Raw genomic sequence first — 19,046 nt, 5'->3', positions numbered from 1 at the left:
CCATATAAATGAGAATTAGATTTCCTCAGTTGTAAGACCCAATAAATCCCAACAGCATGTGGATAAATGTAAAATGGGAATCTAAAAGTCACCAGGCTACTTTAAAAGAGCAATTTAGAAAGTTTTGGAGTGAGAGATAAAACTAGTGCCGTCAAAGAGGCCACATACTGAATTTTAAAATTTGCCAAATGAATCATGGAGAAATGTTGTCTCCAAATGACCACTTGATATTACAAAAGAGCTTCATTAGAAAAGAAAAGTGACCTCACAAGTGATCTGATTCATTGAATAAACCTATTTACCTTATGTTCAAGTTAATAAAATGGCAGAATCTTTTTCTCTGTGCCTCTTAAATGAAAAGACCTATTGAAATGAGGCCATTTGATGTAACAAATCATTCAGTCCATAGGTTTCTCCAACAGACTGGTTTTTAAATACAAGAAAGAAAAGAAGGAATTGAAATGGAGACAGAAAGGCCTGAAACAAAATACTGGCAATTACACTGATTTCATTCAGATTGACAGCTCCTATATCATCCAGAACATTAAAGTACAGAGCTAGTTAAGCCCAGGAAGTAACGACTGACTTCTGAGATATATCATTTAACAAATCATTAAGCGGCAAAAGAACAAAATCATTCGGCATGAAAAAGCTCAAAAATTAACTAATGCAACTTGAAGATAGATGTTAGCCATGAAGCAAAAATAGGGAGACATTAAATGTATTCACTAATTGTGATTTGCTAAATGAAAAGAAATGCAATCATTACTTCATGTAGCCTCAAAAGCTAAAAACCAATGTAATACTTCTATGACAGCAACGAGGTTGCCCGCTATCCATTAGTTTGAAAGGGTGGCCCATTATCATGCTCTGAATAAAATTACAATTTTTTCCTTCCTTACTTCTTTCCTTACTTCCATTGGTGCTATACCTACACAACTAATTTGCAATTACCAAAGATTGATTTTTTTAAAAAATAGATCTGGATACCTCAACCATAACAAGTTAATCATGGGACATTAATACAGCTCTGAGATTACAAGAAATTCATCCCCATCACAAGAAGATCATAGTTGAGTAGGAATAAATGACAATTGTGTAAATCAATCAAGTAATTCAATCCTTTATCTGAGGCCAGAAATACACATTATCTCCAAAAAAAATCCCTGCATCCCCTCTCCATCTATTCTAGACAATATCTAATAATGTGAACCACATAACATGGCATTATCACACTATGCATTTCCCCTCCTCTACCATTCCCAGGTTAATATTGTGGTGACAGTGAAATTCATAGTGTGATGATGCCATATCATTATGTTTTTCTAACTACACTTTACTGGACTAAAACGAGATAAGGTGATGTGAGGCTGTTATTTGCGGTAATGTGTGAGTAGACTAGGCAGCTTGTTGGCTCCTTTGACAAAATCCATAATCTGTTTAGAAACACAGAATGTGAGCCAGCCATGGCTAAATCTCTACCCTACTCTTGCCATGGACTCTGCTCAAAGAGCCACTACTCAGCCCAGATGTTCTGATTTCCTTTTGCTTAGAGCCAGCTACAATCTGACCACAATTGAAGACCTCATTTTTTAATAAAAATAAAAACTACGAACCTATTCTCTCTTTTTATCCCCAGCGCATCATCTGTGGAATGCATAAACCAGCCATTTATAGCTCATTAAGAAAGAAAGCTCTCTGTATTCTTTAAATAGGAGCACTCCAAGATGAAGTACAAGGCTAAAGTGAGCTCTTGTCTTTGTTGCTAGGGAGTTTTCCAGCACAGGGAAGAACTGCTGTTGGGGAAATTATATAGCCCAGCAATTCAAGGCTAACTGAGTGCACTTCATCCTCTGTGAGTGAGTGCTGCCTAATGCAGAACTTTAGCATGAGGATAAGCACCATCACGTGTGATCTCCATTGTGAGCTTTAATGGAGATTAAGTACTAAATAGGCATTTAAATGCCCCCTCTTTAAGAGGGCTGTAGAACAGAGAGCAGCAGAGAACATAAAGAGCTCAAGAGCAGGCCTCAAAGACATTCCAGGAAATATTTTTGCAATTAAAAGAGTTAATTGCATATAAAGAAATTTGGCCAAAGACAGAGGGGCCACATGGATTCGCAGGTACAAGGTCAACCGAGCCAGTTGCTATGGTGATGGCCCACTGCCCCAACTCTATATGTGATTAATGTATGTCAGATAATTCAGTTGTCAGAGTCGGTCATTCTGAAACTGTTAGTGGTCCAGTGTTACGTCTTGGATTTTTGGAGTTTATTTTGAGCAACAGAGATACTTTCTACTTGTATGTATCTGTATATATCTGTATCTACGTCCAGATCTGTTTTACTGAGTCTGTATCTTCTGCAACAATAAACTATTTGGACCTTATTCTGCTTCTGTGTGGTTGCTGGTACTGCAGGCAAGATCCACCCCATAAGCAGATTCCCAAATAGATCTCTCTGCATTTTAGCCTGATCCAAATAAGCATTTTTGCATAAGATCCACAAAGGTTGTTCATGTCGCATTCAATATGCAAAAAATATCCAATGATCTTCAGGTGCACATATGTGTGGCACAACACCTTTCAGTCTGAACTCTTGCCTTTCTAGAAGCTGAAATTTCTACAGTGGTACAAAAGTTTATGCAAACTGGAAGGGAGAAGAGGGACAGACTAATGATAGTTGGAGTCAATGGTACTCTTATGTGAAAACAAGAACCCTTCTGAATCAGACCAAAGGCAATCAAGTGCCTATGGGAAGCCAAACATGGCTTGGATCCAGGGAAGGCTTCTGTAAATAGAAGCGTGTGGAGGTGGTTTTTGCCATCTCCCCCCTCCCCTGCAAAGCCACTACATAAACTCTCAAGGGCTCCCCAACCCTACAGAACACAATTTCAGGATGAAGGAGAAACTAGAACAGGGAATGGCCATAAGATGTCTAATCACCCTTCCCTTTACCAAGCTTATCAGACTCTCCCCATAACATATCCCCCCCCCTAGCATTAACTACCACCTTAAGGGTATCCTCTCACCCACCCCGCAACACTTTCCAGGCACATAACTCAGTATCTCACCAGAGAAACAGGGAAAGGAAGAATATTTTAAAGTCCCTTCTTTCTCACTTAAGACTTTCCTTCTTATTTCAACACCCTGGTGACTTAGAACCCTGAGACTGTAAGACAAAGATTTTTAAAAAATTAAAAGAAGTTTTTTTTATAAAAATAAAAGGCACTTATATGATCTGATCTACAGGAACAAATTCCAAAACAACTCCATCTTCCAGAAAAAAAACCACATTCCATAGTCATTCTTCTCTCCTTATGGCAATGTTTCTAGCCCTCATGACAAAGGGGGACTGGTAAACTATCCTTGAATCCAATTTGTTGAAGAGTGGAATAAACATAAGGAACCAAATAAATGACAGTGTGCTTGAAGTATCTGGTGAAATTTCTAAAGCTGATGTGATCAAGGGAGTAGGCCTTCAGTGTATTGCCTTCATTCCCCAGCCCTTGTGATGCCCAACAGCAGTGAAGAAATTGTGGAAAGCAAGCCAATATATGAATATCTTCATGACTTATATGGTCCCTTGCCTCAGCTTTTCAGTGCAACATCTGAGTTATTTTGGCTTGGATTAAAAAACAAAAACCCTCCTGTTTCTGCAGCTTTCTGGCATCTCCTTTTTAGCAGTCAACAGTCAACTGAATGGTGTGGTTTCCTCAGACAGTCCCCACCAGACTTCATTTTCTCTGCCTTTACCTTTCCACGTGAAGTACAAGAGCAGCACCAGGCCTCAGGCAGCCAGGTTTATAGAAAATGTCTCTCCCTGACACACTGGCTCCACACTGATCTAAGGAAAGGACTGCTTAATATACCCCTGTCAAAAGCTGACAAAATTTACCATGTGGAAACATGTTACCTGCAGCCCTGAGAGAGAGAGACGGACTGCCTCAGACTAGCTTTTAATAAACCTCAGAGAATTGGAACTAAGAAAAGGTAATGGAAGCTTGCTAGGGAACAATTAAGAGAAAGAACTGAAAGGGCTTCAATCCAGAGAAAAACTAAATTGCCTTCATTCAGTGATTTCTCTTACTGGGTGAAGTATAATAATGGTAGTATCATTCAACATATAAATGCCGCTCAATTTGAGGGACGCGGTGCTCGAGGGGTCTTGTGACTGAATTAGCCCTTTTAACCAACACTGTAATGAGAGTTTAAAAGAGCACCAAAAATTGCCTTGGAGTAGTTCTGAGCACAGGTGCGCCAGCTTCCCATCTGCACTTTCCATGATTGGCAATAATGACACACCTCATAATGCATTACTGACTTATCCCCCACACCCCTAAATAACAAATGTATCAAATGGTCCTAATGCAGGCATCAAGCAGATTTCATTAGGAGAAATCATGAAGGGACTATATGAGATCTCATTTTAGTCTGATGGGGCAGCCGAACGAGTTGGTTAAGCTCCTTCCCTCAGTTTCTCACCTTATAAGAAGATAAAAGAATTACTAACAAGCTCATGCTCACGCTCGCTCTCTCTCTCTCTCTCTCTCTCTCTCTCTCTCTCTCTTCTTCAAGGCTAAACAACATAGAGCTGGCAACCCAATAAATAATTTTGATGGGCTTGTAACTGCCACAATCAATTAATCAACCAATATATATTTTATGTTTAAAAGCCAACAACAATTTATTTATTTACTGTCTTTACATCCCACCTTTTTCTCCAAGGTGTTAAAAGTGGTGTACATGGTTGATTGGAGGTAAAAGCAGGCCTAGGAAGTCCAGATTGTTCTCTCCTTCCTTGTTTTAGCAAATAACACCTCTGAGCTGACTTATTTTAGGAGACAAAGTTGCATTGCTTTAGTGTGCTCCTTAATGCATTTCCTGCACAATCCTATACTGTACGTGTATATTTAGACATAAATCTCACTGAGTTCCACAGGGCTGAGTCCCAGGTAAATGGATATAGGATATGCATTCAGCACCTTCCTATGGTCCCACCTCCGGTCCACTGCTGCTAAATCCCGCACACTATTATCTTTATGTAGAAGAAAACAGCAGCATAGCAAAGAAGATACTGTATATTGTTGGGACCCTGACAGGAGGCACTTCCCCAGGATCCATAGCAATATTGCCAACAGAGAAGCATGCCAAAAATGTCCCCAATGTAACCATGCATGGAAGCACTAATCTGCATGACAAGAAGGAATCACCAAAATGAAGTTATACCACTCTATCATACACACCATCTGCAAGTGCCCTGAACGATGTGAGCCATTGTGAGGTGCCCACTGTGACTTATGTACTCCAGGCATACCATGTATGGACATAACATGTAAACAATAACTCTTTCAGCAAGAAATGCAGAGGTGATGGAGGACAGACAGAATAACAGACAGACAGCTCCACTACTCACTTGGGCAATAGCATGTCATGGATGGGCAAGCCCCAGGAGAGTCCATAGTCCATGGACCTCCACAAATTTTCGTCTGGGAGGATACTGGACCATATTATTGCTCTGCTAAAAAACAGGATGCAATTTAAAGTTCTCTTCTTTCAAAACTTTACTAAGTAATATTTTACAGTTTCATGGAGTGACATCAGAAAGAGGCAACATAGACATTAAATTATGTATTATTTTTATGGTAGCTCTCTGGTCCCTGAATATAAAAGGAAATCTGAACAAGGCCATAAAACAATAATTACCTGCAAAAACTAACAAATCATAGTCATTTCAGAGGGAAAACAGCTAATGAAATGTCAAATGGTTCCTGTTCACTAGACTCACACCCAAAGGGTTATTGCAGAATAATTTCCTGCAAAATCTATGTGCACAATGAAATATTTAGTGTAGTATCTAAGAATTGTGGAGGAAATGATACTCCCCCCCCCATTATAAACAATAGAATTATAGGATGAGAAAGTGTGTCGGACGTCTTCTGCTCTAACCATTCAGTGCAGGATAGAACTTCAATGTCCCTAGAAAATTGCTGTTCAGCCTTCACTTAAAGATTTCCAGCAAAGGAGATCCCATCATCTTGCAAGGCAACCATTCCATTGTCAAATGTATCTCACTGTTTGAAAGCTTGCCCTAACAATTAACAAACAGCTGTTTCCCTGAAATTATCACCTGTTGGTTCTGGTTTAATTCTAGAAACACCACAACAGAAAAGCATGTAAACAGGCAAAATAGGGTAACACCTTTTGTGATGAAAGGTATTTAAACATGCTGTAAAAAAAAAAAAAGCCAGGAGGAATTCCATAATGGCTGCCTTGTAAATGTACTTACCACACTGAAAAGTGACGTGTAGGGGTGGACGAATCTGCCAATATTGATGTCAGAGGGACTAGAATGCACTTTTATTTCCCCTGGGAATCTGCCAGAGTCCTAGGCTGAACCCTTCAAATTACACTTGGTGGATCCTTAAATTCCCAGAGAATCCAAAAAGGGAGTTATTTAAAGTATATTTGGAAAATAATTACAGTAATTTAAACTCTGTCACAGAATTCGAGTAATTTCAGTAGTAGCTTTAAGAAAGACATCAGATCTAAGATAAATTAAGGATCAGTCAAATTAGGATAAAAGTGTGCATTGGCAACAAGCAATATATAATCAAAGTAAGGAATAGATGGGAAGTCGGGTCTATAGTTCAAAGACCAATTTTTGCTTTATTGTTTTGTAAATAATATTGTGCTCATTTTCATTTGTATTCCTGTTTTTCTTCTTTTCTTCTTTTTTCTTCTTGGTGTATCAACAAAAAAATCAAATAAAAAAAATATATTTAAAAAAAAACTTCCCAAAAAATCAGCACCTGTTCTCATCAAGGGGTCCCTTAGCTGTGTGCAGATTTTGCCTATCCCTCCTTCTTTTCCCAGCTACTGCTGTCTTTCAAATCTCTTCATAACTTTCCACAAGTTAGCTGATTTCCCCCCCTACTCCAGTCCACCCACTCCTTCTCCCTCCCTCCCCCTTCTTTTAATGTCTCTCTTTCCCCCTGTCTAGTCTATCCTGACTACACTCCCACACTCTGTGTAGCTGCCTTGATAGGACTGCAGACTGTGGGGAAACATTGTGGCACATCTCACATTGGGTTTCTCTCCGTTACACATTTTTCAAAACAAAAGTTCAGTTCTCCCCATTTCCTCATTGGATTCTTTTCACTCCTCGTGAAAATGTATCAGCTTTTTACTACGCATTTCTCCTAAAAGACACATTTATGTATGCAACTTCACATCACGTACGCATTTTCACAAACCATTTCCTCTCGTGTAACATAACTTTGTTTCTTATTTTCACTAATATGTGCATTTTGTGCACTCGCTCCTCTAACTATGCATCCTCGTACCCATTTTTGGCTAGAGAAATTTCATCACAAAATTTCAGAGAAGTGTGAATTTCAAAGGCTAGCTCTGCCTCTGTTTGTGTGTTGCTTTCGGAAATGCAAACCAAACCAAACCAAACCAAAAAGTTTCCCATCACCAAACATGTATATTCACATAAATATTCTCTCTCTCTCTCTCTCTCTCACACACACACCCACACCCACACAAGCTCTAAAATTCATAAATGTAAGACAATATAAAACTCTTATGACAAGACTGGACTTGTATTCCTAGTTTCCACAGTTAATGTGATATGCCACTGAAATTTAGACACTGGATCACATTCAACACATTTCGTAAGCAAGCACGACTTTGGCATTCCATTCACAATTCCATAAGCTAAAAATTATACAAAAAGTAGACTGGGCACATTTACTGTGTGTAACATCCCTGAAATGGTTACCAAGGGAACCAGCTAAAAGCAGATTGGTAAATCAAATCTAGACACTTTAACTTAAAAGTCAAAAGGTATAGTAGACACCTTGGGGCCAAGAGTATAAGAATTTCTATACAGGGTCAGATCAATGGTCAATCAAGCCTAGTATATTACTTCTCCAGATGCTCCAATAAGCACCATTGTGCTCTGCTCTTGTAGAATCGCCTGTATTCTGAAAAATGTGTTAACAGAAAATTTGCACTCTCTGTGTGCCTTCATGTAATGTTTACAACCCAGCACCTCTGGAAATGCATGAACAAATATTACAATTATTACATTCATTTTATCCTTTGTGAACCAGTCCCCATATCAAATTCTGGTTTCCAAATAGTCCCTCCGTCTGGTTCTGCCAAGGCCCCAGTTGCTAAAAACCCTCCTTAGAGCTGCTCCCATTTTAATATTGAATGGAAGATTGGAGGCCAGTGGAAAAATATAGGCTAAGGTTCCTTTCCAAGCCAGGGCCTCACCTGGGATAGAGGCATTAACATGTCCAAAGGTGTTGGTGGCCCATCTAAGAGGAATCTTTAGGCCTGGGCAGACAGAGGTTGCCAGGGTAACTGGGTGTGAAATGACAGGAAAAGAGAGTCTTTAGTAAGGTGTGCTGGGAAGAAGGAGAGAACAAGCAGAGATCCATCTTGGGCAGATTGGCTGATGGCAGATGGCAGAGATGCCTTTGACTCCAGGGCTGCATTGCTATGCGGAACAAGCCCTGCTTGATATGACAATGCTGTAAGATCTGAACTCCATGTAGACTGGTGATGTAAATATGTGAATAAATCATATTTCTTAAAGTCTCTGTCATATCTTCAGTTCTCCTAAGCACAAACCCTGGGTGAGTACCTGAAACCCCCTAGAATCTTGCTACCACTTGGGAGAGGATGGGGTGGCGCCCAACTATTGCAACATTATTATTATTTTAAAAGCTGCAGCTTTACTTTAAATAAATGTACAAGATGGGGGATACCGAGAAGTCTAAAGCATTGGTACCTAGAATCTGAAACACCTTCTGATCTATTCAGTTCTTTCTCCTCTTTATTTTTCCTGGAGGCAACTTTGAAGAATGGGGAAGGATTGTTTAATGAGGGCAATGAACTGCTGAAATGTCACTTAAGTATCAGGACACATTACCACTAGGGAGTGTTAGCAGCATCTGTGCACCATTTCCGTGCTCAGACGTGCCATTTAAAAATAACTATGTTTACCTTTTATGCCCAAGCTAATTTATTTGCAGTAAGGGTTCTTGCAATGTGCTGAGCAGACAAGAAGTCAAATTAAGGAGAAGCTGATGGTTTCTACTGCAGACAGTGAAACCTAAAGGCCATATTGTGACTACAAGCAACAGTCGTTGTTCCATCAGAAGAGAATATGCAAAGCCACAAAATAGATGGAGGAGAGTTCTCTGACCACTGAGTTAGGTCCCTGTGGCAAATACTTTAACAGATACTGGCCACAAGCATGCTGCACACAATAGTTGCCCTGGTGCATAATGTGTGGTGGTAAGATGATTTCACAATGCCATGAGCTGAATGTGCCCTCTAGGACATGCCTCTCAGCATCTTCTGTGGTGCACAGGTGTGTCATTCTGTGCCAGATGCTCAAAGCTACCGGTAATTGGCAGACAATTCAGTGTGGGAAATGTTCCATGAAGGTAGACAATTCAAAACTACTCTGTGCTATTTCACACCTAGGTATGTATTGACTAATGTTGTGCTGCAAAGCCATTATTGTATACATCTGTAAGCTTCATCATATTGCTGTTTCGTTACTCCCTTGCACCTTCCCAAAAGCTTATGCATCTCCTTCAAATCCAAATAAATATTGAGATTGGATATTATTGGATGTGAAATAAGTAGACCAAACATCTTGAATACAGTCCTTGGCATGTGTTTGAGCAACTAAAGGATTTCCGGAGAGTTTTCGACATCAAATATTTTATATTGTGAAAGCTATGTTAGTCTTCTATAATAAAGATAAAGACATGCCGGATGGCACCTTGAGTCTAACTTTTTAGAAGCTTCATATTGTAAAATGGCATAAGCCTATGCAAGTGACAGCCTACTTTATCAGATGTTCCAGTTCAGCATCTGATGAAGTAGCCTGTCGCCTATGAATACTTATGCTATTTTACAGTAAAAAAGCTTCTTTAACTTTGAAGGTACAATGTGTTCAATAACAAGCATTCAATCAAATATTTCAGTACCAGATATTTAATATACAAAATTATCCCAAGGGAGGAATTTTTAGGAGGATTTCTGAGAACAAAGGGTGGTATCCAACTCTCCTGTTCCTATGCTAGCAGAACTGAAGGTTACCCTCCTCTCCTCTTCCTTGCAACACCCTCTACATTCTCAAAATCTGGAGGGTTGGGGAGCCGGCAGAGAGAGAGGAAAGGAAATGGAAGTGTTGCTGCACCAGCAGAACTCTCCTGGCACTGCTTTGGAGACAACCCAATGCCATTTCATGGCTGTTTCATTCATCTGTGATATGATGGTGAGGCACAATAACCCTGTGTTGCATATCTGTCCAGACATATGGCTTCCCAAGGCAGCAGTCCTGGACTCACTTTCTACACAGCAAGGCACATTGGACATAATAGAAACTAACTCCAAGAAAACTTACATGAGATTATGTTTCATGGGTCACTTTGCAAGTGACCATTTTCTTTTGTTGAAACAAATTTCCCACATATGGGGGGGGGGAGGAAATATGAAGTGGTCCTATGTTTCCAGTTGAGTATATCAATTACAGTATTATTTATAGCAGTCCAAGGGACTTGTGTTCCACATCATTTTCACATGTATTCACTCTTGAGTCCACTCCATCTCATTGTACCATTAAATTTTGGGGGGGCAGTATCATAATCTACACAGGATAATCACATTTAAAGACTATTTAAAACATATTCTCTCAAACTACACATGAGGAAGTGAAAGACATGTGATGGGCAGAGATATCCTGATCCACACATTAGCCTGGGAGGTGCAGATCATATCGGAATTCACAAATAATCGAATTCCTCAAGCATCCCTAAGCGGTATCCATTTCAACAATGGTTTCCCCAATGCCACCGTAATTTTCTTCAGCAACAAACTATTAAGGGAACTCACATGTCTGGCTGAGTATGCGGCCTGCAGCATCTTTCTTCTGAAGCTGTTGTGCTGAGTCCACAGCTGTTTGATTTGGAGGCACACTTGTGCGCCTCGCTGCCTGTCTCTTTCGTAGACTGATTGTTTGTGACATTGTGGTGCAAGCAACACATATATAATCCCACTTTGCCAGGGAGTCAATCCCAGAAAACTAATCACGGTAATAATAAACTGCCTCCATACATTCAAAACAAGAAATGCCAATACCCATGAGGTGGCTGGAATAGTAAAAGCCAAGCATGAGTAAATAGGCAACCATGCCATGGGGAAAAGCAGAAGGTTCTTTCTAACCTTAGGCCAATGGAATCTAATCAAGGCCCTGTATGGCTGCTTTTCGAATAAGATTAAGCAAACACACAAACACCCCTGAAAAATCTAGGCTGCCGGAAATCTGTGCAGCATATGAAACAAATGATACAAGAGAGATGCGTCTTTCCCATGTTTTACTTACTAAATGGATCTCCTCTCCAGTCCAATATGTAACTGGGTTTTGTATTTTATAAACCCTTTAGAAGCCTGTTTTGGCATTATACATATAAATATAAATTAAATAACAACACCCAGGGCTTTTTTCCCCCACTGGAATTCAGTTCCAGCACCTCCCAGGTTGGTGCCATCAGTGGCGTAGCGTGGCTTGTCAGCACCCGGGGCAAGGCAAGTAATTTGCGCCCCCTAACCCGTGGATTTGCGCCCCCTAACCCGTGACGCGGGGGGGGGGGTTGCGTGCGAAGAAGGGCAACCTCTCCCCACTCCGCCGCTTTGCTCCACCCTGGCAGGCAGGCTGGCAGGCTGGCTGGCTACACGCGACGCGCTCGGAGAGGGCCTCCGGATCGTCCCCCGGGCTGGGCAAGGGCTCGTTCTCACGCAGCGGCTGTTGCGCAGCCTCGCCGCCGCCGCCCTTGCTCCTTCGCGTGCGGGGAAAGGCCGCCGGCAGCCCTGGGAGCGCCTCCCTCCGCGCCTTCACACGCAGCTGTGCCAGCCCAGCAGGCGGCTCCTATCCTCCCCGAGCCCCGGCCGGGCTAGCGGGGGTTGTGAGCCACCTGCAGGGAGCCGGGGGTCCTAGCAGGCTCCCTCGGAAGGTGGAGCGGGGCCCTCCTTCGCTGGAGGTTGGATGGCCAGCTGCGAGGAATTCTTAGCAGGCTCGCTCCACCTCCTCCTCCTCCCGACTTTGCAAGGAATTAGCAGGCTCGCTCCACCTCCTCCTCCTCCCGACTTTGCTGCTGTTGCTGCTGCTCGGCTTTTTTCCTCTACCGACGGCACGCTGTGCCTTGCTGCTGCTGCTGCGCAGCTTTTTTCCTCTACCAACGGCGCGCTGTGCCTTGGAGACGTTCCCGCTTCCTTGAGGGGGGCCGGCCAAACGCGCCCCCCAAAATGTTGCGCCCGGTGCGGCTGGCACCCCTGGCACCCCCCACGCTACGCCACTGGGTGCCATTGTCATTCTAAGACAATGAGGGAGGTGTTCATGGTGAGCTCCAGCATCTCTTTTTCTATAAAAATAGCACTGAGAATACCAACTTCTCCAACTTAAGAAGAAATGTCTTAAAGACTGTTTTGAAGCTGCTGACGGCTGCATCTGATAAGGAAGGCTTCTCTCTTACACATTCACATCATACATTTAAAGCAGTCTGAGACCACTTTTAAGCAATCATGACTTCTTCAAAAGAATTATGTAGTAGTTTGTTCAGGGGGCTGAGAGTTGTTTGGAGATCCCCCTTCCCCTTCCAGAGTTACAGTTCCCAGAGTTCCCTGTGAAGAGGGGTTGATAGTTAACCAGTCTGGAAATGTGAGAGCCAGTGTGGTGTAGTAGTTAGAATGTTGGACTAGGACCTGGAAGCCCAGAGTTCAAATCCCCACTTGGCCATGAAACTCACTGAGTGACTTCTCTGTCAGTCACTGCCTCTCAGCCTAACATACCTCACAGGGTTATTGTATGAAGTAGACAAGGAAGGGGGGGACCATGTGTGCCACCTTGAGCTCCTTGGAGGAAAAAGTGGGATATGAATGCAATAAATAGATTTAAATGTATGGTGGGAATGTGGCCTAAGAAACCCTGGAGAGCCACAGCTAGCCAGAGTACATAATACACAGCTAAGAAGCAAAAATAGTGCACCCTGACACAAGGAAGCTTCCTACATTACTAAATTAGCAGTTTATATATCCTGACAGGTTGAGGATCCTTGCCGTGTAGCTTAGTGGCTTGTATTCAGGCCTACCATTAGGCAGAGTGAGGCAGGTGTCTGAGGCAACAGAGTTTGAGTGTCATGAAAGGGAGGCAAAATGTTAGCTATTTAATTTGTTGTTGCTTTTCATTGCCAAGAAGTGTGAGGGGAAGGTACTGATGAATTTTTGGCTTCAACTTGAGCAGCCCTGAGCACTTCTATGCACCATGAGCACAGTGGAGGGCAGCATTGATGCTGCGATGCCTCAGGCTGCAAAATGTCTTGGGCTGGCCCTGTATTCTCCTATCCTGTTATTGTTCTTTTGTTTCCACACACACACACACATCCCATACCCTCCAACATTTATCCAATGAAAATAGGGACTTCCATTATTATTATTATTATTATTATTATTATTATTATTATTATTATATCCCGTCCATCTGAGTGGGTTGCGCTAGCCACTCTGATCGGCTTCAAACATATATAAAAACATAATAAAACACGAAACATTAAAAAAAAGCTTCCCTATATAGGACTGCGTTCCGATGTCTTCTAAAGGTTGTATAGTTACTTATGTCCTTGGCTTGGGAGTCTCACATAACTCCATAACATCCAACATTTCTCCAATGAAAATAGGGGCGTCCTAAGGAAAAGCAGGACATTCTGGGATCAAATCAGAAACTTGGATGGCTTCTATAAATCTGGAACTGTCCCTGGAAAGCAGAGAGACTTGGAGTTTCTGACATCCCCAGGTTCCCCTCTCCCCTGCCAGATCTCTTTTACATCCTGTCCTATTCGCCATTTTGAAAACTGGCTTTCCTCACCCCCCAACCCCCGTGCTGATGCTGTGGCAGCTGCTACTTCATCTACTGTGGCTGACACCCGTAACTGTGATGAATGGTGTGCTGACAGTCCAGCATGCTTCACTGAGAAGCAAAGGCCTGAACAAAGTGAATCAAGCTTGTCTGGTGCTAGTCCTGTCAATACCTATCGGCCAATATGAAGGCCCAGGCTGATGTCTGGCTTTTGCAAAGCTGTTACCATTTTCTGTGCAGGGATCAGACTGATCATAATTCTCAAATAAATTCCTAGACAACTGCAATAAATACACCTATCAATAATGTTCTTTCTTTTCGAGGGGCTTAAATAAAACTCTAACAACAAGACAAGACTGCTTTTTTAAACAGGCAGTGTAGAAAAAAGATGGGTCTGCTTTTTTCCACAGGGAAAAATTGGTAGCACCACTAAAATAAACACCCTCAGTATGACTTGCGACCGTCTATACGATTGTCTGACAGGAAAATTCTCCCAGCTGCACCAGCCTTAGGCTGTGTCTATGGAATGAACTCCTCTCTGAAATGTGTCTTGTTCCAACTTTATATACATTTAGACATCCAGTTTAAAAAATCAACTTTTTGTTAGGCTTTGAGAGGCTGATCAGGTCATTTTTAAAAACATTATAATGCTGCCAATTATGCTCTTTATGTCTTTTATGAGACTTTTTCTTCATGTTCTTACTTATTAAGTTTTATGTGGCCTTGTTTCAAACCACCTTGTGGTCATTTTTGGTGAAAGGGAGTGTAGCAACCTCTCAATAATTTTAAAAATGTACATTGCCACATGTGGTGTATGTACATGGCCCAGTAGCCACATGTACGCATGGAAAGAAGCCCCAGTTAGCCATGGTTTCCACCAGTGTGCGCATATGATACACGCATGCATTCCATCATGCAAATAGATATACATCAGGAATGGGGGACCTACGGACCTCCATAGTTGTTATACTGCAACTCCTAACAGCCCCAGCATAGCTAGCGGTCAGCGATGATTGCAGGGAATTGCATACCCTCCAACATCCCACTGATGAAAATTGTACACAACCCAGCTCCTTGACACACTTAAAATCACTCCCCTCACCAACGCCTCCCCACCTTCTCTGCAGATACATCCACCCACCTCAGTGGCCTCTGCTTCCACCAGACACCTTGATAGAGGCCATTCCCCTTTTCATTCGGGCCCCCTCCCCCACCCTGTGAAAATACACGTCTTTTTGGTTCTGTGCTCTGGTTCAAGCCAGCTGACTCGCACCAGAGCTCAGGAGCCAAAATGAGACACCCTGGGATCCAATCAGAAGCCAGGATGGCTTCTGTAATTCCAGGATATCCTGGTTAAATCAGGACAGTTGAAGGGTATGGAATTGTAGTTCAGCAACGTCTGGAGGACCCCAATTTCCCCATCTCTGGTGTAGACAGTGGGAAATTTCTTTCAAAGAAGTGGTGCAAATTGAAACTTGGGCGAGGCAAACGCATATTTGGATTAACTAATGGATCACTTGTTCAAATATTTTCTGGTAATATTCTTATGTATTCCTTTATGGGTGGTGTTCTCTGAAGATACAATAAGTACAGTGGTACCTCAGGTTACATACGCTTCAGGTTACAGACTCTGCTAACCCAGAAATAGTGCTTCAGGTTAAGAACTTTGCTTCAGGATGAGAACAGAAATCGTGTTCTGGTGGCACGGCGGCAGTGGGAGGCCCCATTAGCTAAAATGGTGCTTCAGGTTAAGAACAGTTTCAGGTTAAGTACGGACCACCGGAATGAATTAAGTTCTTAACCCGAGGTACCACTGTACATTAAAGTTCTCCCCAAGAAAGACAAATAATACATTCTCTTTAGGTATTGAAGACAAGGAAGCCTACTGAAGTACCACTAATATAAATAATTCCATTTTGTAAAAACTTTGACAAGAAAGTAATGATGGTGTAATTGAAATTAACACTAGACTGAATCTCCACAGTTGGTCGTAATAGGCAGAGCAACATAATGTATGTCACAGCTGGGTTGCAGTTTGAACAATCCCTGTGCAATGTAGGTTGCATGCTTCCAGCATCACCTTTTCCCCAAGGGAGAGCCAGTGTGGTGTAGTGGTTAAGAGCGGTAGTCTCGTAATCTGGGGAACCGGGTTCGCGTCTCCGCTCCTCCACATGCGGCTGCTGGGTGACCTTGGGCCAGTCACACTTTTTTGAAGTCTCTCAGCCCCACTCATCTCACAGAGTGTTTGTTGTGGGGGAGGAAGGGAAAGGAGAATGTTAGCCGCTTTGAGACTCCTTAAAGGGAGTGAAAGGCGGGATATCAAATCCAAACTCTTCTTCTTCTTCTTCTTCATTCCCCATCAGTAAGTAACCACCACTTGTTTGTTTGTTTGTTTGTTTGTTTGTTTGTTGATTCCATAAAATTAATTCAACACTTGTATAAAAACATTGAAGCGGTTTACAAAAAAGATTTTGAATGTCAGCAGTGTTTACTTACCAACAGATACGGTACCTGTTTTCTTCAAAATGATTCCCCCACTATTATAAAGATTAATGCTCCATGGCTTGAATAGCAATGCAAATCATAATTAGCTGTAATTAATTACATCACTGACTCTCCCCCTGCCCTGAAATTGCTTGCCTCTACAGTGTTTCAAATGTTTCACTGCATCTGGATGAATCACTCAGACAATCGTTTTGCTACCAACACAAGGATTTGATTCTTAAAGGCCATTAGATGAGTTAAAAGAAACTCAATCACAAATCGGTCGTAAGATAATGATTTTCTTTAAAATAAACACATTCATGATTAATTTGAGCTTTTCTGCTTTCTTAGCCTTCAGGGTTCCACCCTCTACTCCCCATCCCACAATAGTCAGCTTTTCTCTCAGCCGTAAGTCTTAGCAAAGCTTTAAAAGAAGTCCAGGAGTTTACTGATTTCACATCCCTGGTCTTCCGGGGCCAAACTAGTTGTGATGTGGCAGAGCTGTGATTAAGATGACCTGTTGGTTTAGAGGCCTGAATCAGATTAGGACCCCCGCACCAGGGGAGAGGGAGTGTAATCCTTTCCCCATGCTATTTTTTCTGCTTAAAAATAGCATTTCTTCAAATTAAAATTCCCCCAAAATGGGGGAGTATATGAGAAATAGTCAGTCACCATGTCCCATCAGTGTAAGGATTTCCACTTGCACAATGGGACTTCTTCCCTCGCCCCCGCAACACCCCTACAGACTCCCCAGATCTGTTCCAGAGTGTTGAAGAACAGATTCTCTAGAACAGATTCAGGAAGGGAATGGAGGGAGGAGAGGGGGAGAGCATCCCATGCGCTCTTTTCATGTTGCAAGCCGCCTTGAGCATGTTTTGAACTGTGGAAAGGAGGCATATAAATAAAAGCATGTATGTATGTTACTTTAATAGATACTCCATATTTTATTTTATTTTATTTGGATTGTAGAGCTTTCTCAACATAGCGCCATAGCGTTTTTCTTCTCTTGTACTTGTTCTGTAAATGTCTTCCACTTACACTATGATTCCAGCACATTGTGATCTGCTTGGATCGATCTGTGAGGAGGAGAAGGGAGCCCTGGGTGAAAAGACTTGAAGTAGGCAACTAGCCTAGATAGTGTTCTGCTCTCTTCAACTCTGGTTGGCTCTTCACACAGGGGAAAAAACCACTATAAATAAATCAACCATTAAATCATTATAACAAAAGAAAAAACGCTATGTAAAAATCACTCAGATTTTTATTTTTATTTTCTCTCTGGTGCCATCTGGTGTTGCATGTTTATAACATATTAAAAGCGTTGCTTTTTGACTAATGAAGCTGAGTCCTCTATGCTTCCAATTTGCCACAGGAGCCAACCACAATAAAATATTTCAGGGGGCCGAGTCCCCAGAAAGTTAATGGGTATTCCCATTCAAATGGTGGGGGTGCACTGCATCATGTTTTCGTTTATGTGGGGCGAGGCTTACCTGGGCCCCCACAATATTTTATTCAAGTTGGCAATCCTGCTTTTAGCTTTGTGCAAATTTTCACTTGGTCATGTTTCATAACTTCCTTGCTTTTTTTAATGGTCGAAGCGAGAAGAGGGGTTGAGGGTGCTTCTTTCACTGAGGAAAGTTGGAGCGACTTGCTAATGTTTCATAGCATTCAGGCAGAAGTCTGTACAAAGAGCATTTGCCTTGATGCAGAAAATCCACGTGCAAAACAGTAGAGTGGGCATGAGCAGCTGTGAGCACAAATCTACATCTGCCTACCTGTCCAAGGGATGCTTGTTGCTGTCAGATTTGCCAGCGCTGACCAGCTCTTTGAAAAGCATTGGAGATTTGAATCTCCCCTCTCTTTGATGTAGAACAGAGCTGGAAAGAGGAATGTGCATTCAGTCTCCTCTATACCTCCTGCAGTGTGTGGCTTATTCTGTTATAGATCATCACATCAATCATCTGTTCACCAATTCATTTTTTGTTCGTCATCAACAGGCACCCCTAAATGGCATCTATACATGCAGAAGTCAGACTCGCTGGGCTCCTGATCCTGCGAGGAGCTCTGCTTGCTTCTTGGAAAAGAACCCCCATCCTGGATTGAGATTACTTTCTTTTGGAAGACTGCTGCAGTACAGTGTGGAGAATTTCATCCTTCATTATTCTTGGCTGCTCAGGAATTGAATCTTATGAGGAGCACTTGCCAGAGAAGTCATAATTAACATTTACTGCTTTTTTTAAAAAATGGGTCTGAGCCAAGATAATTGGCCATCAAACTGTTGTGCAGAGATGTTGATCATTCAGTAGCATGAATAAGTATTTCATCCTTTTTCTGGTACAAACGGATATTATTGAGCACCGGCAGTGAGCTCTAGAGGAAAACAGAAGTGCAGACAAGGGAATTGAGGATAGGAAATTAGAGAGAGGGAAAGGCTTGTAATCATTCTTTGATTCCTTATAATTATGGTGTTAAGTCAGCATTGCCTCAAGGTGATTATTGGAGTAGCCGTTTAGCTGAAAGGCCAGTGGATTAGCGTCTCAGTATGTTATTTGGAGCATTGTGCATAATGGGCATGATAAAGCCTAATAAGATGTTTTTGATGATCTCATTGTTTTTAGCAGGAAA

At 42.0% G+C, this 19,046-nt stretch overlaps 1 long non-coding RNA gene across 1 annotated transcript; it reads left to right on the top strand.

Annotated features, from left to right (window-relative positions):
- The first annotated feature begins 9,367 nt into the window (after nt 1-9,367).
- Nucleotides 9,368-18,749, top strand: LOC310704473. Its single transcript, XR_014524798.1, has 2 exons — nt 9,368-9,505; nt 18,419-18,749. It is a non-coding gene; the product is annotated as an uncharacterized lncRNA (long non-coding RNA).
- Nucleotides 18,750-19,046: the final 297 nt, after the last annotated feature.

Source organism: Podarcis liolepis, assembly GCF_965112155.1.
Source record: "Podarcis liolepis genome assembly, chromosome: 3".
NCBI lineage: Eukaryota > Metazoa > Chordata > Lepidosauria > Squamata > Lacertidae > Podarcis > Podarcis liolepis.
Note: the sequence above shows the minus strand (reverse complement) of the source record. Positions and strands in the feature narration are given on the sequence as shown.